At 32.7% G+C, this 26530-nt stretch overlaps 1 long non-coding RNA gene across 1 annotated transcript; it reads left to right on the forward strand.

The window, feature by feature from the left end:
- The first annotated feature begins 10 nt into the window (after positions 1–10).
- Positions 11–11347, forward strand: LOC126740347 (uncharacterized). Its single transcript, XR_007661872.1, has 3 exons — positions 11–1146; positions 5533–5948; positions 10468–11347. It is a non-coding gene; the product is annotated as an uncharacterized LOC126740347 (long non-coding RNA).
- Positions 11348–26530: the final 15183 nt, after the last annotated feature.

The raw sequence follows: 26530 nt of genomic DNA on the forward strand, positions 1-26530 counted from the left end.
CGTTAGCCTCCCCGACTCACCTAAGTACACCTGATAGTTTTTGATTTTTTTTTTATTACCTTATGGCTTTTCACAGACAAGACCTAAAGGTTTCAAACTGGTCCCCACGGACCAAAAGTATAGGAGCGAAGCGACTATACTTGTTATATAGGAGCGTCTGCGACTATATTATGCACGCCACCTCGGGTCCGAAAAATCGTGTTTTTTTGGAAATAAAAATTCATATCTTTGGCTGTATGGTTAGCGAAACGATGAAATTTGGCATAGGGTCTCTCAATACATTGAGAATGATGGATCCGTAAACGATTTTTTTTTCCGGTACCACCAAACGGAGCGGTACTGTCTCAAAGTCAAAAATTCGTAAAAAAACGGGTCAAATTCCTTTCAGACGCGAGAACTCAAATAAAAAGCCTTTAAAAAACTTTAAATTTTTGGGACATAAGGGTCGGTGGGGGCTTAAGAACTGTATACTTTTTGGGCCAGATCGGTATACAGGGTGAGTTGTTATAAGCGAACAAAAGTGACTAAAAAAAAAATTCAAACTTCTCCAGAGGCTAAAAAAAAATTTTTATAAAAAAAGTGTTTCGGCGAAAAGACTTCATTTTATAAGAGATTTGACATACTTGGAGCTTTTTTTTGTAAAAAAATTATTTTACGAGTTCTGGCATTTTCAGTTTTTTGGAATTTTCCGCCAAACGATACTTATTTTGAGAAAATTTTTTTTTTCAAAAAATAACTTCATCTTTTACCTTTCATATGCCATATAACCGAAATTTTTGGGAACCATACAGGGCGAGCAATAATGTACTTTACCCATGAAGGTCCGACCCGAAAATCACATTTTATTTAATAACTTTTTAGTGGTGGCACCTGGACCATTTATATTCTCAGGGATTAAATACTTTAATAACCCCATTATTTGTGTAAAATTACAATCTTCCAACATTAATAGGTTCTGAGCAATTCGAATTTTCGCGTTTAATTCATTTGCCACGTCCCTGTACATGGTGAAAAGATCAAACAACATCTAAAGGATCCGAAATTTTGTTTTACAACACATACTAAAATTTCAGGGTTCCAGCGATAGTACAAGTACCCGAAAAATGCGATTTTATGAAAAAAGTCCATTTTTTTGCGTTTTTGCAGGTAATTGGAGGTGTCAACCTAAACTCTGATGAAATGGCTAGTGGGAACAATACTTTGACGCATGGTGGATACAAATTTTTTGCTCGTGACAGGTGGCCGGGACTTGGTTGGGTTTTTTGTAAAATTATGAATGAAAATGAACCGGAAACGATCAGGGAAAGGAAGCACCGAATCAGAAAATGAATGGGCTTTCCGAATCTGTGCATATCAATTGGGGAAATTGTGTATTGCGGCCAGGAAAATTCGGCAAACATTTTGACGTCTTCGAAAAATGCCGTTTTTTTGAAATGTCAGTGTCTTTATACCGGGGTGAGACGAAATGAAATTTGCCCGATTATTTTATTAAAATTATTCGAATATATACACGGGTCAGTCGTAATGATCTACTTAATGTAAAATAAGAATTTAGATATTAGGTGAGTTTTTACTATTTAGTTTATTATTAATAAATGTTAACAATTCTTAAAGATTGCTTTTGGGATATAAATAAAAATTTTTTGAAATTATTGATTTTTAAGGTTAGTCGAGTATCATAACTTTTTTGGTATTGGTGCGATTTGGTTGAAATTTGGTACCTAGTACCTATTTCGGATAAGATTAATAAATTTTTACAGATATTTGACATGACTATGTTTTAGGGTCACGTGACTACCTTAACTTTCTTCCTATTTGTCCGATTTGATTGAAATTTGGTATTTGGGGTTTATTTAGGATGCAATTATGAATTTTTCACAGATATTTGACATTTGACTTCCAGGTCACGTGACTATTGTAACTTTTTTGCTATTGGTCTGATTGGGTTCAAATTTGGTATTTGGGCTTTATTTAGGATGCAATTATTAATTTTTGACAGATATTTGACATTTCACTTCCGGGTCACATGACTATTGTAACTTTTTTGCTATGAGTCCGATTGGATTCAAATTTGGTATTTGTGCTTTATTTAGGATGCAATTAATAAATTTTAACAGATAATTGTCAAATTATATTTTAAAGTCACGTGACTTTGATAATTCTTTTGCTATTGATCCGATTGGGTTGAAATTTGGTATTTAGAGTTTTATTAGGATGCCATTATTGAATTTTTATAAATTTTTAAAATATTGCGTTTTTAAGTCACGTGACTATCAAAATTTCTTTCGTATTCGCCCGATTTGATTGAAATTTCCTATTAGATTATATGTATATATTTATAGATAATATTTTGTAGTACCCTATTGCTTTTAACTTAATTGTTTCTTAGATTTGCCTTTGAAAAACAAATTAAAAAATCATCGGTTGGATATGCTTTAAAGGGAACTTATCTTCTTTCATAATATTGTAGCATTATTATAGATTTTGAAAATTTTTGTCATTAAGCTTTTTCATTCCTTTTTGAATGGTCTTTAGCCAGAAAAAATAAATTTTGAATTTGGAGCATGTTTTGAAAAAATTTTAATTTTGGGCCCGGTTTTGTTCGAAAATCGATAAATGCAAATAAATAGGTTTTCTGTTCATTTTAGAGTGAAATCGATAATAACCTTTTTGAAAGGTATCCTGAAGTAGTACCTGATAGAAAAATAAAAAAATGAAATTTTTTCATAGGGCTCTTGATAATTCGATATTTATGAATTATAGTTTTTTACAATTTTCACCGAATCTGTGATAGCTATAATCAATTAGTTTTAACATTCGAATACCTCGTAATATTCCCTAGAACTTTTGTTTAAGGCAAAAAGTTGTTAGAGTTATAGTTTAGTTAGAAAAAAATAAAAACCATTTTTTCACAATTTTTCATGGCTAATACCCCTTTCGATTTTGGAGCAAAAAAAAATTTTTTTTTCTTAGGTTTTTTTTTACTGGAAATTGCCAACTTAGGGCTTGCATTATAATTTGTCAATTATCATTTTAAGAAAAAAAATGGTACCGTGGAAAAAAAACGAGTTTTCTTTTTTTTTTTTCACATTTTTACTAATATCTCGACTTCTATAGCTTCGATTCAATTCGTTGATGGTTTTTATTATTCCTTATTATCCCCCTGTCAATTCTTTTGATATTTTATTACAATTGCCTTTCGAAATAAAACTGAAAAATTTAAAAAATCGACGTAAAAGCCCGGTTGTCTTATCCGTGTACATAGGCTCTTATGGAACCTAATTTTTCCCTTTATATTATGGCACTCGTATAAATCGTGGAAAATTTTGTCATAAAGCTTTTTTATTAGTTTTTGAATGGTTTTTAACCAGAAAAAAGAAAATTTGAAATCGAAGCATTTTTTGAAAAAATACTGATTTTGAGCCCGGATTTTGCTTCAAAATCGAAAAATGCAAAGAAATAGGTTTTCCGTTCATTTTAGAGTCAAATTGGTAATAATCTTTTTTAAAGATACTCTGATTTAGTACAGGATAGAAGAATAAAAAATTGAAATTTTTCCATAGGGCTCTTGATAATTCGATATTTATGTTTAATAGTTTTTTCCAATTTTCTCCGATTGTATAATAGCTAGAACCGATTCGTTTTAACGCACGGATACCTCGTAATATTCCCGAAAACTTTTGTTTAAGACAAAAAGTTGTCAGAGTTATATTTTATTTTTAAAAAAATAAAAACCATTTTTTCGCAATTTTTCATGGCTATACCCCTCTCGATTTTCGACCAAAAAAAAATTTTTTTTTCTTGGGTATTTTTACTTGAATTTGCCAACTTAGGGCTTACATTATAATTTGTCAATAATTATTTTAAGAAAAAAAAATGATACCGTGGGAAAAAACCAGTTTTCTTTTGTTTTTTCCCACATTTTTACTAATCTCTCGGCTTCTATAGCTTCGATTCAATTCATTGATGGTTTCTTTTATTTCTTATTCTCCTCCTCTCAATTCTTTTGATATTTTATTACTATTACATTTCAAAATAAAAAGAAAAATTAAAACAAGTCGACGTAAAATCCCTGTTTGTTCTATTTCAAGAAATAGATCCTTATGGGAACTTCTCTCTGAATTTGGTATTTATGGTTTATTTAGGATACAACTAATAAATTATGACAGATAACTGACATTTAAGTTTCAGCCTAGGTCACGTGACTACCGTAACTTTTTTGCTATTGGTCCGATTCTGTTGTAATTTGGTATTCAGGCTTTATTTAGAATACAATTAATATACTTTGACAGATATTTGAAATATAAGACAGTATATTGACACACAACGCGACTATATAACAAATTATGGTTCTTTGAAGCATGATACCCCAGCACTGGTCCTCTCTTTCCTTGGCATATAATCGTCGGTACACCTGATAATTTGCGATTTTTTTTAAGAAATCCTCTAAGGCCCATCACTGACAAGACCTAAAGGTTCCAAACTGGTCCCCACGGACCAAAAGTATAGGAGCGAAGCGACTATACTTGTTATATAGGAGCGTCTGCGACTATATTATGCACGCGAGCCCGGGCCCGAAAAATCGTGTTTTTTTGGAAATAAAAATTCATATCTTTGGCTGTATGGTTAGCGAAACGATGAAATTTGGCATAGGGTCTCTCAATACATTGAGAATGATGGATCCGTAAACGATTTTTTTTTCCGGTACCACCAAACGGAGCGGTACTGTCTCAAAGTCAAAAATTCGTAAAAAAACGGGTCAAATTCCTTTCAGACGCGAGAACTCAAATAAAAAGCCTTTAAAAGACTTTAAATTTTTAGGACATAAGGGTCGGTGGGGGCTTAAGAACTGTATACTTTTTGGGCCAGATCGGTATACAGGGTGAGTTGTTATAAGCGAACAAAAGTGACTAAAAAAAAAATTCAAACTTCTCCAGAGGCTAAAAAAAAATTTTTATAAAAAAAGTGTTTCGGCGAAAAGACTTCATTTTATAAGAGATTTGACATACTTGGAGCTTTTTTTTGTAAAAAATTTATTTTACGAGTTCTGGCATTTTCAGTTTTTTGGGATTTCCCGCCAAACGATACTTATTTTGGGAAAATTTTTTTTTTCAAAAAATAACTTCATCTTTTACCTTTCATATGCCATATAACCGAAATTTTTGGGAATCATACAGGGCGAGCAATAATGAACTTTACCCATGAAGGTCCGACCCGAAAATCACATTTTATTTAATAACTTTTTAGTGGTGGCACCTGGACCATTTATATTCTCAGGGATTAAATACTATAATAACCCCATTATTTGTGTGAAATTACAATCTTCCAACTTTAATAGGTTCTGAGCAATTCGAATTTTCGCGTTTAATTCATTTGCCGCGTCCCTGTACATGGTGAAAAGATCAAACAACATCTAAAGGATTCGAAATTTTGTTTTACAACACATACTAAAATTTCAGGGTTCCAGCGATAGTACAAGTACCCGAAAAATGCGATTTTATGAAAAAAGTCCATTTTTTTGCGTTTTTGCAGGTAATTGGAGGTGTCAACCTAAACTCTGATGAAATGGCTGGTGGGAACAATACTTTGACGCATGGTGGATACAAATTTTTTGCTCGTGACAGGTGGCCGGGACTTGGTTGGGTTTTTTGTAAAATTATGAATGAAAATGAACCGGAAACGATCAGGGAAAGGAAGCACCGAATCAGAAAATGAATGGGCTTTCCGAATCTGTGCATATCAATAGGGGAAATTGTGTATTGCGGCCAGGAAAATTCGACAAACATTTTGACGTCTTCGAAAAATGCCGTTTTTTTGAAATGTCAGTGTCTTTATACCGGGGTGAGACGAAATGAAATTTGCCCGATTATTTTATTAAAATTATTCGAATATATACACGGGTCAGTCGTAATGATCTACTTAATTTAAAATAAGAATTTAGATATTAGGTGAGTTTTTACTATTTAGTTTATTATTAATATATGTTAATAATTCTTAAACATTGCTTTTGGGATATAAATAAAATTTTTTTGAAATTATTGATTTTTAAGGTTAGTCGAGTATCATAACTTTTTTGGTATTGGTGCGATTTGGTTGAAATTTGGTACCTAGTACCTATTTCGGATAAGATTAATAAATTTTTACAGATATTTGACATGACTATGTTTTAAGGTCACGTGACTACCTTAACTTTCTTCCTATTTGTCCGATTTGATTGAAATTTGGTATTTGGGGTTTATTTAGGATGCAATTATTAATTTTTCACAGATATTTGACATTTGACTTCCAGGTCACGTGACTATTGGTACTTTTTTGCTATTGGTCTGATTGGGTTCAAATTTGGTATTTGGGGTTTATTTAGGATGCAATTATTAATTTTTGACAGATATTTGACATTTGACTTCCGGGTCACGTGACTATTGTAACTTTTTTGCTATGAGTCCGATTGGGTTCAAATTTGGTATTTATGCTTTATTTAGGACACAATTCATAAATTTGGACAGATAATTGACAAATTATATTTTAAAGTCACGTGACTTTCATAATTCTTTTGCTATTGATCCGATTGGGTTGAAATTTAGTATTTGGGCTTTATTTAGGATGCAAGTAATAAATTATGACAGAAATTTGACATATTGAATTTTAAAGTCACGTGACTTTCATAATTCTTTTGCTATTGATCCGATTGTGTTCAAATTTGGAATTTGGGGTTTATTTAGGATGCAATTGTTGATTTTTTACAAAATTTTAAAATGTTGAGTTCTAGGGTCACGTGACTATCAAAATTTCCTATTTGATTGAAATCTGCTATTAGATGATATGTATATATTTATAGATAATATTTTGTATTACCCTATTCCTTTTATCTTAATTAGTTAAATTATTTCTTAAATTTGCCTTTAAAAAAAAAATTAAAAAGTCATCGGTTCGAATACATAGGCTTTAAAGGGAACTTATCTTCTTTCGTAATATTGTAGCATTATTATAGATTTTGAAAAATTTTGTCATAAAGCTTTTTCATTACTTTTTGGATGGTCTTTAGCCAGAAAAAAGAAATTTTGAATTTGGAGCATGTTTTGAAAAATTTTCATTTTGGGCCGGATTTTGTATGAAAATCGATAAATGCAAATAAATAGGTTTTCTGTTCATTTTAGAGTCAAATCGATAATAACCTTTTTAAAAGGTATCCTGAAGTAGTACAAGATAGAAAAATAAAAAGTTGAAATTTTTCCATAGGGCTCTTGATAATTCGATATTTATGATTTATAGTTTTTTACAATTTTCTCCGAATCTGTGATAGCTATAATCAATTAGTTTTAACATTCGAATACCTCGTAACATTCCCTAGAACTTTTATTTAAGACAAAAAGTTATCAGAGTTATAGTTTAGTTAGAAAAAAATAAAAACCATTTTTTCACAATTTTTCATGGCTATACCCCTTTCGATTTTGGAGCAAAAAAAAATTTTTTTTTCTTGGGTTTTTTTTTACTGGAAATTGCCAACTTAGGGCTTACATTATAATTTGTCGGTTATCATTTTAAGAAAAAAAATGCTACCGTGGGAAAAAACGAGTTTTCTTTTATTTTCTTTCACATTTTTACTAATATCTCGACTTCTGTAGCCTCGATTCAATTCGTTGAGGGTTTCTATTATTCCTTATTTTCCTCCTGTTAATTCTTTTTATACTTTATTACAATTTCCTTTCGAAATAAAACTGAAAAATTAAAAAAATCGACGTAAAAACCCGGTTGTGTTATCCCTATACATAGGTTCTTATGGGACCTAATTTTTTCCTTTATATTATGGCACACGTATAAATCGTGGAAAATTTTGTCATCAAGCTTTTTTGTTAGTTTTTGAATGATCTTTAACCAGAAAAAAGAAATTTTGAAATCGGAGCATATTTTGGAAAAATGGTCATTTTGACCCCGGATTTTGTTCGAAAATCGAAAAATGCAAAGAAATAGGTTTTCCGTTCATTTTAGAGTTAAATTGGAAATAATTTTTTTTAAAGATACTCTGAAGTAGTACAGGTTAGAAAAATAAAAAATTGAAATTTTTCCATAGGGCTCTTGATAATTAGATATTTATGTTTAATAGTTTTTTCCAATTTTCTCCGATTGTATAATAGCTAGAACCGATTCGTTTTAACAGGCGAATACCCCTTAATATAGCGAAGAACTCTTATTTAATACAAAAAGTTGTCAGATTTATAGTTTATTAATAAAAAAATAAAAACCATTTTTTTGAAATTTTTCGTGGCTATACCCCTTTCGATTTTCGACCAAAAAAAAAATTTTTTTTTCTTGGGTTTTTTTAGTGAAAATTACCAGTTTAGGGCTAAAACTAAAATTTGTCATAAATTATTTTAAGAAAAAAAATGATACCGTGGGAAAAAACCAGTTTTCTTTTGTTTTTTCCCACATTTTCACTAATATCTCGGCTTCTATAGCTTCGATTCAATTCGTTGATGGTTTCTTTTATTTCTTATTTTCCTCCTGTCAATTCTTTTGATATTTTATTACTATTACATTTTAAAATAAAAAGAAAAATTAAAACAAATCGACGTAAAATCCCGTTTGTTCTATTTCAATAAATAGACCCTTATGGGAACTTCTCTCTGAATTTGGTATTTATGGTTTATTTAGGATACAACTAATAAATTATGACAGATAACTGACATTTTTCAGCCCAGGTCACGTGACTACCGTAACTTTTTTGCTATTGGTCCGATTCTGTTGTAATTTGGTATTCATGCTTTATTTAGGATACAATTAACATATTTTGCCAGATATTTGAAATATAAGACAGTATATTGACACACAACGCGACTATATAACAAATTATGGTTCTTTGAAGCATGATACCCCAACAACTGGTCCTCTCTTTCCTCGGCAGGTAGACGTAGCCTCCCTGACTCACCTAAGTACACCTGATAATTTTTGATTGTTTTTTTAAATTCCCTTATGGCTTTTCACAGACAAGACCTAAAGGTTCCAAACTGGTCCCCACGGACCAAAAGTATAGGAGCGAAGCGACTATACTTGTTATATAGGAGCGTCTGCGACTATATTATGCACGCGAGCCCGGGCCCGAAAAATCGTGTTTTTTTGGAAATAAAAATTCATATCTTTGGCTGTATGGTTAGCGAAACGATGAAATTTGGCATAGGGTCTCTCAATACATTGAGAATAATGGATCCGTAAACGATTTTTTTTTCCGGTACCACCAAACGGAGCGGTACTGTCTCAAAGTCAAAAATTCGTAAAAAAATGGGTCAAATTCCTTTCAGACGCGAGAACTCAAATAAAAAGCCTTTAAGAGACTTTAAATTTTTAGGACATGAGGGTCGGTGGGGGCTTAAGAACTGTATACTTTTTGGGCCAGATCGGTATACAGGGTGAGTTGTTATAAGCGAACAAAAGTGACTAAAAAAAAAATTCAAACTTCTCCAGAGGCTAAAAAAAAATTTTTATAAAAAAAGTGTTTCGGCGAAAAGACTTCGTTTTATAAGAGATTTAACATACTTGGAGCTTTTTTTTGTAAAAAATTTATTTTACGAGTTCTGGCATTTTCAGTTTTTTGGAATTTTCTGCCAAACGATACTTATTTTGGAAAATTTTTTTTTTTCAAAAAATAACTTCATCCTTTACCTTTCATATGCTATATAACCGAAATTTTCGTAAGCCATACAGGGCGAGCAATAATGAACTTTACCCATGAAGGTCCGACCTAAAAATCACATTTTATTTAATAACTTTTTAGTGGTGGCACCTGGACCATTTATATTCTCAGGGATTAAATACTTTAATAACCCCAGTATTTGTGTAAAATTACAATCTTCCAACTTTAATAGGTTCTGAGCAATTCGAATTTTCGCGTTTAATTCATTTGCGGCGTCCCTGTACATGGTGAAAAGATCAAACAACATCTAAAGGATCCGAAATTTTGTTTTACAACACATACTAAAATTTCAGGGTTCCAGCGATAGTACAAGTACCCGAAAAATGCGATTTTATGAAAAAAGTCCATTTTTTTGCGTTTTTGCAGGTAATTGGAGGTGTCAACCTAAACTCTGATGAAATGGCTGGTGGGAACAATACTTTGACGCATGGTGGATACAAATTTTTTGCTCGTGACAGGTGGCCGGGACTTGGTTGGGTTTTTTGTAAAATTATGAATGAAAATGAACCGGAAACGATCAGGGAAAGGAAGCACCGAATCAGAAAATGAATGGGCTTTCCGAATCTGTGCATATCAATAGGGGAAATTGTGTATTGCGGCCAGGAAAATTCGGCAAACATTTTGACGTCTTCGAAAAATGCCGTTTTTTTGAAATGTCAGTGTCTTTATACCGGGGTGAGACGAAATGAAATTTGCCCGATTATTTTATTAAAATTATTCGAATATATACACGGGTCAGTCGTAATGATCTACTTAATTTAAAATAAAAATTTCGATATTAGGTGAGTTTTTACTATTTAGTTTATTATTAATAAATGTTAACAATTCTTAAACATTGCTTTTGGGATATAAATAAAAATTTTTTGAAATTATTGATTTTTAAGGTTAGTCGAGTATCATAACTTTTTTGGTATTGGTGCGATTTGGTTGAAATTTGGTACCTAGTACCTATTTCGGATAAGATTAATAAATTTTTACAGATATTTGACATGACTATGTTTTAAGGTCACGTGATTATCAAAACTTTCTTCCTATTTGTCCGATTTGATTGAAATTTGGTATTTGGGGTTTATTTAGGATGCAATTATTAATTTTTCACAGATATTTGACATTTGACTTCCAGGTCACGTGACTATTGTAACTTTTTTGCTATTGGTCTGATTGGGTTCAAATTTGGTATTTGGGCTTTATTTAAAATGCAATTATTAATTTTTGACAGATATTTGACATTTGACTTCCGGGTCACGTGACTATTGTAACTTTTTTGCTATGAGTCCGATTGGGTTCAAATTTGGTATTTATGCTTTATTTAGGATACAATTAATAAATTTTAACAGATAATTGACAAATTATATTTTAAAGTCACGTGACTTTCATAATTCTTTTGCTATTGATCCGATTGGGTTGAAATTTAGTATTTGAGCTTTATTTAGGATGCCAGTAATACATTTTGACAGAAATTTGACAGATTGAATTTTAAAGTCACGTGACTTCCATAACTTTTTTGCTATTGATCCGATTGGGTTCAAATTTGGAATTTGGGGTTTATTTAGGATGCAATTGTTGATTTTTTACAAAATTTTAAAATATTGAGTTCTAGGGTCACGTGACTATCAAAATTTCCTATTTGATTGAAATTGGCTATTAAATGATATGTATATATTTGTAGATAATATTTTGTATGATTCTATTCCTTTTATCTTATTTTGTTAAATTATTTCTTAAATTTGCCTTTAAAAAAAAAATTAAGAAATCATCGGTTCGAATACATAGGCTTTAAAGGGAACTTATGTTCTCTCGTAATATTGTGGCATTATTATAGATTTTTAAAAATGTTGTCATAAAGCTTTTTTATTACTTTTTGAGTGGTCTTTCGCCAGAAAAAAGAAATTTTGAATTTGGAGCATGTTTTGAAAAAATTTTCATTTTGGGCCCGATTTTGTTCGAAAATCGATAAATGCAAATAAATAGGTTTTCTGTTCATTTTAGAGTCAAATCGATAATAACCTTTTTGAAAGGTATCCTGAAGTAGTACAAGATAGAAAAATAAAAAATTGAAATTTTTCCATAGGGCTCTTGATAATTCGATATTTATGATTTATAGTTATTTACAATTTTCTCCGAATCTGTGATAGCTATAATCAATTAGTTTTAACATTCGAATACCTCGTAACATTCCCTAGAACTTTTGTTTAAGACAAAAAGTTGTCAGAGTTATAGTTTATTTAGAAAAAAATAAAAACCGTTTTTTCACAATTTTTCATGGCTATACCCCTTTCGATTTTGGAGCAAAAAAAAAATTTTTTTTTCTTGGGTTTTTTTTACTGGAAATTGCCAACTTAGGGCTTACATTATAATTTGTCGATTATAATTTTAAGAAAAAAAATGGTACCGTGGGAAAAAACGAGTTTTCTTTTATTTTTTTTCACATTTTTACTAATATCTCGACTTGTATAGCTTCGATTCAATTCGTTGATAGTTTCTATTATTCCTTATTCTCCTCCAGTTAATTCTTTTTATATTTTATTACAATTGCCTTTCGAAATAAAACTGAAAAATTTAAAAAATCGACGTAAAAGCCCGGTTGTCTTATCCCTGTACATAGGCTCTTATGGAACCTAATTTTTCCCTTTATATTATGGCACTCGTATAAATCGTGGAAAATTTTGTCATAAAGCTTTTTTATTAGTTTTTGAATGGTCTTTAACCAGAAAAAAGAAATTTTGAATTTGGAGCATATTTTGGAAAAATGGTCATTTTGACCCCGGATTTTGTTCGAAAATCGAAAAATGCAAAGAAATAGGTTTCCGTTCATTTTAGAGTCAAATTGGTAATAATCTTTTTTAAAGATACTCTGAAGTAGTACAGGTTAGAAAAATAAAAAATTGAAATTTTTCCATAGGGCTCTTGATAATTCGATATTTATGTTTAATAGTTTTTTCCAATTTTCTCCGATTGTATAATAGCTAGAACCGATTCGTTTTAACGCACGGATACCTCGTAATATTCCCGAAAACTTTTGTTTAAGACAAAAAGTTGTCAGAGTTATATTTTATTTTTAAAAAAATAAAAACCATTTTTTCGCAATTTTTCATGGCTATACCCCTTTCGATTTTCGACCAAAAAAAAATTTTTTTTTTCTTGGGTTTTTTTTACTTGAAATTGCCAACTTAGGGCTTACATTATAATTTGTCAATAATTATTTTAAGAAAAAAAAATGATACCGTGGGAAAAAACCAGTTTTCTTTTGTTTTTCCCACATTTTTTCTAATATCTCGGCTTCTATAGCTTCGATTCAATTTGTTGATGGTTTCTTTTATTTCTTATTCTCCTCCTGTCAATTCTTTTGATATTTTATTACTATTACTTTTCAAAATAAAAAGAAAAATTAAAACAAATCGACGTAAAATCCCTGTTTGTTCTATTTCAAGAAATAGACCTTTATGGGAACTTCTCTCTGAATTTGGTATTTATGGTTTATTTAGGATACAACTAATAAATTATGACAGATAACTGACATTTAAGGTTCAGCCTAGGTCACGTGACTACCGTAACTTTTTTGCTATTGGTCCGATTCTGTTCGAATTTGGTATTCAGGCTATATTTAGGATACAATTAATATACTTTGAGAGATATTTGAAATATAAGACAGTATATTGACACACAACGCGACTATATAACAAATTATGGTTCTTTGAAGCATGATACCCCAACAACTGGTCCTCTCTTACCTTGGCAGGTAAACGTTAGCCTCCCCGACTCACCTAAGTACACCTGATAATTTTTGATTTTTTTTTTTAATTCCCTTATGGCTTTTCACAAACAAGACCTAAAGGTTCCAAACTGGTCCCCACGGACCAAAAGTATAGGAGCGAAGCGACTATACTTGTTATATAGGAGCGTCTGCGACTATATTATGCACGCGGGCCCGGGTCCGAAAAATCGTGTTTTTTTGGAAATAAAAATTCATATCTTTGGCTGTATGGCTAGCGAAACGATGAAATTTGGCATAGGGTCTCTCAATACATTGGGAATGATGGATCCGTAAACGAATTTTTTTTCCGGTACCACCAAACGGAGCGGTACTGTCTCAAATTCAAAAATTCGTAAAAAAATTGGTAAAAATCGAGTTGCTCACGAGATCTCAATTTTAAAGCGTTCAATCGAGTTGAAATTTTCAGGATATATGGGTTCTTGGGGCTTACGTGTCTGTATACTTTTTGAGCCCGATCGGTATACAGGGTGAGTTGTTATAAGCGAACAAAAGTGACTAAAAAAAAAATTCAAACTTCTCCAGAGGCTAAAAAAAAATTTTTATAAAAAAAGTGTTTCGGCGAAAAGACTTCATTTTATAAGAGATTTAACATACTTGGAGCTTTTTTTTGTAAAAAATTTATTTTACGAGTTCTGGCATTTTCAGTTTTTTGGGATTTTCCGCCAAACGATACTTATTTTGGGAAAATTTTTTTTTTCAAAAAATAACTTCATCTTTTACCTTTTATATGCCATATAACCGAAATTTTTGGGAACCATACAGGGCGAGCAATAATGAACTTTACCCATGAAGGTCCGACCCGAAAATCACATTTTATTTAATAACTTTTTCGTAGTAGCATCTGGACCATTTATATTCTCAGGCATTAAATACTTTAATAACCCCAATATTTATGTAAAATTACAATCTTCCAACATTAATAGGTTCTGAGCAATTCGAATTTTCGCGTTTAATTCATTTGCCACGTCCCTGTACATGGTGAAAAGATCAGACATCATCTAAAAGATCCGAAATTTTGTTTTACAACACATACTAAAATTTCAGGGTTCCAGCGATAGTACAAGTACCCGAAAAATGCGATTTTATGAAAAAAGTCCATTTTTTTGCGTTTTTGCAGGTAATTGGAGGTGTCAACCTAAACTCTGATGAAATGGCTGGTGGGAACAATACTTTGACGCATGGTGGATACAAATTTTTTGCTCGTGACAGGTGGCCGGGACTTGGTTGGGTTTTTTGTAAAATTATGAATGAAAATGAACCGGAAACGATCAGGGAAAGGAAGCACCGAATCAGAAAATGAATGGGCTTTCCGAATCTGTGCATATCAATAGGGGAAATTGTGTATTGCGGCCAGGAAAATTCGGCAAACATTTTGACGTCTTCGAAAAATGCCGTTTTTTTGAAATGTCAGTGTCTTTATACCGGGGTGAGACGAAATGAAATTTGCCCGATTATTTTATTAAAATTATTCGAATATATACACGGGTCAGTCGTAATGATCTATTTAATTTAAAATAAAAATTTCGATATTAGGTGAGTTTTTACTATTTAGTTTATTATTAATATATGCTAATAATTCTTAAACATTGCTTTTGGGATATAAATAAAATTTTTTTGAAATTATTGATTTTTAAGGTTAGTCGAGTATCATAACTTTTTTGGTATTGGTGCGATTTGGTTGAAATTTGGTACCTAGTACCTATTTCGGATAAGATTAATAAATTTTTACAGATATTTGACATGACTATGTTTTAAGGTCACGTGACTACCTTAACTTTCTTCCTATTTGTCCGATTTGATTGAAATTTGGTATTTGGGGTTTATTTAGGATGCAATTATTAATTTTTCACAGATATTTGACATTTGACTTCCAGGTCACGTGACTATTGTAACTTTTTTGCTATGAGTCCGATTGGGTTCAAATTTGGTATTTATGCTTTATTTAGGATACAATTAATAAATTTTAACAGATAATTGACATATTGAATGTTTAAGTCACGTGACTTCCATAACTTATTTGCTATTGTTCCGATTGGGTTGAAATTTAGTATTTGGGCTTTATTTAGGATGCAAGTAATAAATTTTGACAGAAATTTGACATGTTGAATTTTTTAAGTCACGTGACTTCCATAACTTTTTTGCTATTGATCCGATTGGGTTGAAATTTAGTATTTGGGCTTTATTTAGGATGCAAGTAATAAATTTTGACAGAAATTTGACATGTTGAATTTTTTAAGTCACGTGACTTCCATAACTTTTTTGCTATTGATCCGATTGGGTTCAAATTTGGAATTTGGGGTTTATTTAGGATGCAATTGTTGATTTTTTACAAAATTTTAAAATATTAAGTTCTAGGGTCACGTGACTATCAAAATTTCCTATTTGATTAAAATCTGCTATTAGATGATATGTATATATTTATAGATAATATTTCGTATTACCCTATTCCTTTTATCTTAATTAGTTAAATTATTTCTTAAATTTGCCTTTCAAAAAAAAATAAAAAAATCATCGGTTCGAATACATAGGCTTTAAAGGGAACTTATCTTCTTTCATAATATTGTAGCATTATTATAGATTTTGAAAATTTTTGTCATTAAGCTTTTTCATTACTTTTTGAATGGTCTTTAGCCAGAAAAAAGAAATTTTGAATTTGGAGCATGTTTTGAAAAAATTTTCATTTTGGGCCGGATTTTGTTCGAAAATCGAAAAATGCAAAGAAATAGGTTTTCTGTTCATTTTAGAGTCAAATCGATAATAATCTTTTTGAAAGGTATCCTAAAGTAGTACAAGATAGAAAAATAAAAAAATGAAATCTTTCCATAGGGCTCTTGATAATTCGATATTTATGATTTATAGTTTTTTACAATTTTCTCCGAATCTGTGATAGCTGTAATCAATTAGTTTTAACATTCGAATACCTCGTAATATTCCCTAGAACTTTTGTTTAAGACAAAAAGTTGTCAGAGTTATAGTTTAGTTAGAAAAAAATAAAAACCATTTAATCACAATTTTTCATGGCTATACCCCTTTCGATTTTGGAGCAAAAAAAAAATTTTTTTTCTTGGGTTTTTTTTAATGGATATTGCCAACTTAGGGCTTACATTATAATTTGTCAGTTATCATTTTAAGAAAAAAAATGCTACCGTGGAAAAAAACGAGTTTTCTTTTATTTTTTTTTCACAGTTTTACTAATATCTCGACTTCTAGAGCTTCGATTCAATTTGTTGATGGTTTTTATTATTCCTTATTCTCCTCCTGTTAATTCTTTTTATATTTTATTACAACTGCCTTTCGAAATAAAACTGAAAAATTAAAAAAATCGACGTAAAAGCCCGGTTGTCTTATCCCTGTACATAGGCTCTTATGGAACCTAATTTTTCCCTTTATATTATGGCACTCGTATAAATCGTGGAAAATTTTGTCATAAAGCTTTTTTATTAGTTTTTAAATGGTCTTTAACCAGAAAAAAGAAATTTTGAATTCGGAGCATATTTTGGAAAAATGGTCATTTTGACCCCGGATTTTGTTCGAAAATCGAAAAATGCAAAGAAATAGGTTTTCCGTTCATTTTAGAGTCAAATTGGTAATAATCTTTTTTAAAGATACTCTGAAGTAGTACAGGATAGAAAAATAAAAAACTGAAATTTTTCCATAGGGCTCTTGATAATTCGATATTTATGTTTAATAGTTTTTTTCAATTTTCTCCGACTGTATAATAGCTAGAACCGATTCGTTTTAACGCACGGATACCTCGTAATATTCCCGAAAACTTTTGTTTAAGACAAAAAGTTGTCAGAGTTATATTTTATTTAAAAAAAAATAAAAACCATTTTTTCGCAATTTTTCATGGTTATACCCCTTTCGATTTTCGACCAAAAAAAAATTTTTTTTTTCTTGGGTTTTTTTTACGTGAAATTGCCAACTTAGGGCTTACATTATAATTTGTCAATAATTATTTTAAGAAAAAAAAATGATACCGTGGGAAAAAACCAGTTTTCTTTTGTTTTTTCCCACATTTTTACTAATCTCTCGGCTTCTATAGCTTCGATTCAATTCATTGATGGTTTCTTTTATTTCTTATTCTCCTCCTCTCAATTCTTTTGATATTTTATTACTATTACATTTCAAAATAAAAAGAAAAATTAAAACAAATCGACGTAAAATCCCTGTTTGTTCTATTTCAAGAAATAGACCCTTATGGGAACTTCTCTCTGAATTTGGTATTTATGGTTTATTTAGGATACAACTAATAAATTATGACAGATAACTGACATTTAAGTTTCAGCCTAGGTCACGTGACTACCGTAACTTTTTTGCTATTGGTCCGATTCTGTTCGAATTTGGTATTCAGACTTTATTTAGAATACAATTAATATACTTTCACAGATATTTGAAATATAAGACAGTATATTGACACACAACGCGACTATATAACAAATTATGGTTCTTTGAAGCATGATACCCCAACAACTGGTCCTCTCTTTCCTTGGCAGGTAAACGTTAGCCTCCCCGACTCACCTAAGTACACCTGATAGTTTTTGATTTTTTTTTTATTACCTTATGGCTTTTCACAGACAAGACCTAAAGGTTTCAAACTGGTCCCCACGGACCAAAAGTATAGGAGCGAAGCGACTATACTTGTTATATAGGAGCGTCTGCGACTATATTATGCACGCGAGCCCGGGCCCGAAAAATCGTGTTTTTTTGGAAATAAAAATTCATATCTTTGGCTGTATGGTTAGCGAAACGATGAAATTTGGCATAGGGTCTCTCAATACATTGGGAATGATGGATCCGTAAACGAATTTTTTTTCCGGTACCACCAAACGGAGCGGTACTGTCTCAAAGTCAAAAATTCGTAAAAAAATGGGTCAAATTCCGTTCAGACGCGAGAACTCAAATAAAAAGCCTTTAAAAAACTTTAAATTTTTAGGACATAAGGGTCGGTGGGGGCTTAAGAACTGTATACTTTTTGGGCCAGATCGGTATACAGGGTGAGTTGTTATAAGCGAACAAAAGTGACTAAAAAAAAAATTCAAACTTCTCCAGAGGCTAAAAAAAAATTTTTATAAAAAAAGTGTTTCGGCGAAAAGACTTCGTTTTATAAGAGATTTAACATACTTGGAGCTTTTTTTTGTAAAAAATTTATTTTACGAGTTCTGGCATTTTCAGTTTTTTGGAATTTTCTGCCAAACAATACTTATTTTGGGAAATTTTTTTTTTTCAAAAAATAACTTCATCCTTTACCTTTCATATGCCATATAACCGAAATTTTCGTAAGCCATACAGGGCGAGCAATAATGAACTTTACCCATGAAGGTCCGACTCAAAAATCACATTTTATTTAATAACTTTTTCGTAGTGGCACCTGGACCATTTATATTCTCAGGCATTAAATACTTTATTAACCCCATTATTTGTGTAAACTTACAATCTTCCAACATAATTAGGTTCTGAGCAATTCGAATTTTCGCGTTTAATTCATTTGCCACGTCCCTGTACATGGTGAAAAGATCAGACATCATCTAAAAGATCCGAAATTTTGTTTTACAACACATACTAAAATTTCAGGGTTCCAGCGATAGTACAAGTACCCGAAAAATGCAATTTTATGAAAAAAGTCCATTTTTTTGCGTTTTTGCAGGTAATTGGAGGTGTCAACCTAAACTCTGATGAAATGGCTGGTGGGAACAATACTTTGACGCATGGTGGATACAAATTTTTTGCTCGTGACAGGTGGCCGGGACTTGGTTGGGTTTTTTGTAAAATTATGAATGAAAATGAACCGGAAACGATCAGGGAAAGGAAGCACCGAATCAGAAAATGAATGGGCTTTCCGAATCTGTGCATATCAATTGGGGAAATTGTGTATTGCGGCCAGGAAAATTCGGCAAACATTTTGACGTCTTCGAAAAATGCCGTTTTTTTGAAAAGTCAGTGGTTTTATACCGGGGTGAGACGAAATGAAATTTGCCCGATTATTTTATTAAAATTATTCGAATATATACACGGGTCAGTCGTAATGATCTATTTAATTTAAAATAAAAATTTAGATATTAGGTGAGCTTTTACTATTTAATTTATTATTAATATATGTTAATAATTCTTAAACATTGCTTTTGGGTTATAAATAAAAATTTTTTGAAATTATTGATTTTTAAGGTTAGTCGAGTATCATAACTTTTTTGGTATTGGTGCGATTTGGTTGAAATTTGGTACCTAGTACCTATTTCCGATAAGATTAATAAATTTTTACAGATATTTGACATGACTATGTTTTAAGGTCACGTGACTACCTTAACTTTCTTCCTATTTGTCCGATTTGATTGAAATTTTGTATTTGGGGTTTATTTAGGATGCAATTATGAATTTTTGACAGATATTTGACATTTGACTTCCGGGTCACGTGACTATTGTAACTTTTTTGCTATGAGTCCGATTGGGTTCAAATTTGGTATTTATGCTTTATTTAGGACACAATTAATAAATTTTAACAGATAATTGACAAATTATATTTTAAAGTCACGTGACTTTCATAATTCTTTTGCTATTGATCCGATTGGGTTGAAATTTAGTATTTGGGCTTTATTTAGGATGCCAGTAATACATTTTGACAGAAATTTGACATATTAAATTTTAAAGTCACGTGACTTCCATAACTTTTTTGCTATTGATCCGATTGGGTTCAAATTTGGAATTTGGGGTTTATTTAAGATGCAATTGTTGATTTTTTACAAAATTTTAAAATATTGAGTTCTAGGGTCACGTGACTATCAAAATTTCCTATTTGATTGAAATTGGCTATTAGATGATATGTATATATTTGTAGATAATATTTTGTATTACCCTATTCCTTTTATCTTATTTTGTTAAATTATTTCTTAAATTTGCCTTTAAAAAAAAAATTAAGAAATCATCGGTTCGAATACATAGGCTTTAAAGGGAACTTATGTTCTCTCGTAATATTGTGGCATTATTATAGATTTTGAAAAATTTTGTCATAAAGCTTTTTTATTACTTTTTGAGTGGTCTTTAGCCAGAAAAAAGAAATTTTGAATTTGGAGCATGTTTTGAAAAAATTTTCATTTTGGGCCCGATTTTGTTCGAAAATCGATAAATGCAAATAAATAGGTTTTCTGTTCATTTTAGAGTCAAATCGATAATAACCTTTTTGAAAGGTATCCTGAAGTAGTACAAGATAGAAAAATAAAAAGTTGAAATTTTTCCATAGGGCTCTTGATAATTCGATATTTATGATTAATAGTTTTTTACAATTTTCTCCGAATCTGTGATAGCTATAATCAATTAGTTTTAATATTCAAATACCTCGTAACATTCCCTAGAACTTTTGTTTAAGAGAAAAAGTTGTCAGAGTTATAGTTTATTTAGAAAAAAATAAAAACCATTTTTTCGCAATTTTTCATGGCTATACCCCTTTCGATTTTGGAGCAAAAAAAATTTTTTTTTCTTGGGTTTTTTTTTCTGGAAATTGCCAACTTAGGACTTACATTATAATTTGTCGGTCATCATTTTAAGAAAAATAAATTATACCGTGTGAAAAAACCAGTTTCCTTTTGTTTTTCCCACATTTTTACTAATATCTCGACTTCTAAAGCTTCGATTCAATTCGTTGATGGTTTCTTTTATTTCTCATTCTCCTCCTGTCAATTCTTTTGATATTTTATTACTATTACTTTTCAAAATAAAAAGAAAAATTAAAACAAATCGACGTAAAATCCCGTTTGTTCTATTTCAATAAATAGACCCTTATGGGAACTTCTCTCTAATTTTGGTATTTATGGTTTATTTAGGATCAACTGATAAATTATGACAGATAACTGACATTTGAGTTTCAGCCCAGGTCACGTGACTACCGTAACTTTTTTGCTATTGGTCCGATTCTGTTGGAATTTGGTACTCAGGCTTAATTTAGAATACAATTAATATATTTTGACAGATATTTGAATTATAAGACAGTATATCGACACACAACGCGACTATATAACAAATTATGGTTCTTTGAAGCATGATACCCCAACCACTGGTCATCTCTTTCCTTGGCATATAAACGTTGGTACACCTGATAATTTTTGTTTTGTTTTAAGAAATCCTCTAAGGCCCATCACTGACAGGACTTAGAGGTTCCAAACTGGTCCCCACGGACCAAAAGTATAGGAGCGAAGCGACTATACTTGTTCATTAACAAGGCTATCCAGATTTTTGATGTGGAGAATTTTGGTTGATACTTTTTAAGTGGTCTGCGCTCCCTTGATATTGTCGCTGATGGTGTCTATAAGTTTCCTTGTTTGTTCTCTCTCACCATTGTATTTTAGGAGAAGCTCTCCGTTTCTTGTTTCTCTGACCCCTTTAATAGCTAAACCTAGTTCTAAAGGATTAACTTTATCTCTTATAGATTTAACCAGATCTGCATATGACATTCCGTCTGCTTTAATAATTAGAGCATCTTGTTTTTCCAATTAGAGCATCGTGCTCTTTTTGTTTTTCCAGCTGGTTTACTTTGTTCGTCGTCGCATATATGGATGCTTATGTCTGTGGAGTGGAAAATGAATTCAAACATCTTCTTAGTCATCGGTCTTCTAGTTCCCATGTTTTGAAGTGAACATTTTTCAATTCTACGATTTAGTGCCTGAGTTTTTAGTTTTATCAGGCTGTTAAAAGCAGCATCTTCTACTATTTCGCCTTTTTCGTTCAGCATTGAGACGCATAGTGAGTATTGTCTATTTGTATCTATGGAGCCGTCGATTCTTGGAGTTTCTGTAGTGTTCATAGTGTATGTCATCTCTCCGTTGGGTATGATCTTACCTTTAAGAGATTTTAGGCCTCCAAAGCAAGACTCCGCTTGTTTGGTAATTCCATAGGTCCATTTTTCATCTGTTAATATCACGATGCTATCCATTGGGTCTTCTGTTGATCCTTTTTCCCAATTAGACACCCTTTTTATTAATTCCTTGGGCCATGGTATCTTGATCAGTTTTTTAAAATTGTCAAGACCGCCTTCTTTGATTTTATCTGTTATGTCTTCTTTGATTAATTCCTCTTTTATTATGTTAGTATCTATTGTTTGGGTTTCACATGTCTTGTATTCCTTTTCCTTTCTGCCAAAATCTCGTTTCGAGGATAGTTTTAGTTTGGATCTCAGGCTGGATAGTGTCTCCATAGCTTTTTTTATTTCTATCTTTGTATTTGTATTTGTAAAAAAATCGAAGAAATGCAAACCTTGGTATATGCAAGGTTTGCATTTCTTCGATTTTTTTAATGATCTTTTGCAGTAATTTATTGAATTCATCTTGTTCTTTTGAGGTTTCCGGCGATTCTATTCTTTTTCTTTTTTGTTCCCTTGAGCCATCTTCCCTTGAGAGAGAAAATGAGAGGGATCTAAATTTTGGTAGGGTTCTTTGCAGGGAGTCTCTTCTCGCGAATGGATTTTCGGTCACTTTTGATGTCTTTGATCCAGTACCGGCCTGGTTCGCCACCGGTTCTGTATAGCAGTAGCTGGCTGGCGGTCGGGGGGAGCCTGCTCTCTCACTCCCTGTCCCGACCGGTTCTGGGGTTCCGATCCCCTGTCCCGTAAGGTTTTTCTTGGTTTTGTCCATTCAATCTTTTGATATTGCATTTTATACCTTCTGCCAGGTTCCATTTTCGTCGCCAGGTCGTTCATCATTCAATCGGATTCTTGCCCTCCCTCCCCGTCCCCCTCTCACGTCTGCCTAAATGGGGTCCGCCACCAGGGTTGGTTACCAGGCCTTGGATGATCCCATCTAGTTTCCCGGTGCTCGCCAGGCTTGGAGGTGTGAGTAGGAGTTGGGTGGCAGAGGCTATGAGACTCTAAAAGCTCTAAGTTGCGCATAACCACCCCATTTGAGCACCAACCCAACCCAACCCAACATTTAAGGCGTTCAAATTGCCAACATTTAAAGCATCTATTTATGTTTACTCTTTCTTGGATTCGATACTCATTAAAACCTATCCTAATTTTGTATCGTTCGATTAGTTGTTCAGCCGTATCCTCATCTATTGTAAGTACTGCAGATTGATCCCCGTAGCGGTTTTCATGCAAAACTATCTTAGCATTGTCGTTTTTTTGTAAAAGTCCTTGTCCTACAAGCTCATTTTCTACCTCTTCTCTAGTTGTTGTTTCATCGATACCTCGAATAAATACCGTTTTTTCCTTCCGAGTACGTAACATTGCTTCGTAGGTTCTGCTTTCATTGCTCTCTATTATTATTGCACCTCCTTTGTTCTTTGCAGCTGTTGCATATGATTTAGTCATACCCCGTTCGGACATTATCTTGACATTTAAGTCTGTATTATTTAGTACGCACTCCGTAATTTTTCTGAAAACATTTACATCCAGATATGTTGTTGCAATTACTGTTATTTGTTTTATACTTAACTCCTTGGAGAATGATCTCATTTCTTTTAGCATCATAAACACGTTTTTTTCTATTTCAGTTGTATTTGCTCTTCTTATCAATATGGTTACGCTTCTGACTTTTTCTGTCTCTTTTTCGTTTTGTCTGGATCGTAGGCGATATGTTTCTTCTATACTTATGGCGTACCCAAAATTGGGTTCTGCCTTTTCATCTTCTATAATTTCAGGTAAACGGTCTATAAAGCTTTCCTTTAGTTGCCCTTTCCTTTTTTGGGTGATTTTACCATCAGGAGTGACTTCATGAGTAGCAAAGATGACTGTATGATCGGGACGCGCAATAATCTTATTACTCTCTTCTAGTTTAGTTTTTCCGTAGGCATTTTCACTCCAGGGCTTATGTATTAATTTTTTAACATCTTCAAATTATTCATAGCTTATATCTTTGAGAGAATGTATTGTAGAAACCATTTCTTTTTTGCACCTAACGCATAGATTTTCATTCTTCGTGTCGTGTTTTATTTTTCTTTAACTTGTTTAGTCGTTAGCTCATTTTTTTTCTGATTCCAGACTTCTTACTTTGTCTTCAAGTTCTGAAATACGCTGTCTTTTTTCTTCCCTTATTTTTTGATTCGCAATTTCTTCGCCTCTGTATTTGATAAGGACTTGTTCAACTGCTGCGTCCACTATTTTTACCATTTCCTTGATTTTTCTGTGGGTATTTTGATTTGCATTACAGAATAGGACTAAATCTTTAAGTTTTTTGCTTAGCTCTTTCATATTTAAGGTAATTTTTTCCTCATGAAGAAATACAGCTTCCACATTATGGTGAATTTTTATTTTTTCAGATCTTCACTAAGCGATGTGTCCTGGGACTTTCTTTTCTTCTGATCGTTGTAGATTGTAGATTGAGAAGGGAGTCGTTTCGGCTGATCCGCCGCTCAGCACTGCTACCTGTGAGATATTTTGTGCATAACTCTACTTGTCTTAGTTTGTCTCAAAAAGTCTTAGACTTCTGCCGTACAAAGCTATATTTTTGGCAGGTAGTTGTCCCACTTCTTGAGGTGTTGGTTGTACCCCTTCCAGGTACTTGAGCCTCTTGCAGAGTTGGGTCGGGCATTCACAGGGCAGGTGTTCTGCTGTTTCTGTGGCATTGCTGCAGAATCTACATTGGTCGTCCTCTGTTATACCTATTGCCTTTAGGTGATATTTCACTGGGCAATGACCGGTTAGGAGTCCGACTGCTGTTCTGATGTCTGATCTGTTCATGTCTAGGACTGTTCAGCTCTTTTTCTAGAAGTGGTTATAAACTTTTTTGCCTGTCTTAGTCCTGGTGCTCTTCTCCAGTGCGACAGCAATTGTTCTTTTTTCCACCTGTTTAGGTCTTCGGTGATGTGGGTCTTCATTAAACCACAGTATGGTTCTGGACCATAGTATGGTGTTTGAGCTCCTTTTTTTGCAAGGCGATCGGCTTCTTCGTTCCCCTCTATACCCCGGTGGCCAGGTAGCCACATTAGTGTTACTTGATTCTTTGTTGTAAGGCGCTTTAGGGTTTGTTTGCACTCCCAGACTAGCTTTGAATCACATTTAAAAGCTTTCAGGGCCTTTAGAGCAGCTTGGCTGTCTGATAGTACTTCTGATCGTTACCTGACTCTGAAACTGTTCGACCTCGAGATTGTTCTTTTATTCCACCATGTAGCAATGGAGGACTTCGTGGAAGGGAGTTTCTTCTAATGGAGATGTCTTGGTCCTCCCATGAGGATCCAGAACGTCCCGTGTTTGAAGTTTGTGCCACTAGAGGCATTTGGTTTATAACTGTCTCACTACTTCGCGGAATTTTGCCCCCCTCCCCAGAATCCGTGGGGCAGCCTACCGTAGTAGGGAGAGATTCTCGGCCTTTTGCCGTACCCTCCTGGGGTATCAAGTTTCTAAATTCCGACATATCATGAAATTTGGTTTTAATGAGTATCCGTCTCATTTATGTGTCCGTAGTCGCTCCGGGTCAATTTCGATAAAATCATCACATTTTTTTTTTTTGCAGGTGCGGAAGTGGGAAGAAAAGGAGCCTCCTAGCCCTCGTTACCTAATAGCGTTGGAGGGGAGAAGTGGTTGTTGCCAGGCAGCGAACCGTAGGATAAGGATAGCGTTTAAAGGGGTAAGTAGGTAAGAATAAAGGATAAAATTTTTTAGGAGGCGCTTCGTAGCGCCTGAGCCGTCCTTAGCAGACAGAAATCCAGCCCCGCGCATCTTCTGCTCGAAGCTAGATGGCTGTCTGAGTCCCCTCTACCAACGACAAGGTCCAGCGGCTCCTCGAGGACCAACCCAACCCTTTTTTTTTATAAAGGTTTAGGGGAACTCGTGTCTATGAGTAATGGGGCCAGTCGTAAAGATGTCATATCCCCATTTATGTCCGACTCCGGTATAATCCGACGGACTAAACCCCCTTTCCTTCTTTCCTGCTACGGTTGTTTGGACCCGTCCATAAAATATCTCCTCAAACCCCCGCCGGTTTGCCTTTTCTGTTTTTTATTTCTTCTTTTGTTTGAAATTGCATAATTATTCGTTTATTTCATTTGGGTTTTCTTATACGAATCTATTGGTTATTGATATCTCTTATAGTTTTTTCGTCTTTTTCTTTTTTTTATGATATACTTGATATAGTCTTCTATTATTTTCC

This window comes from Anthonomus grandis, chromosome 9 (assembly GCF_022605725.1).
Source record: "Anthonomus grandis grandis chromosome 9, icAntGran1.3, whole genome shotgun sequence".
In the NCBI taxonomy this organism is placed as follows: Eukaryota; Metazoa; Arthropoda; class Insecta; order Coleoptera; family Curculionidae; genus Anthonomus; species Anthonomus grandis.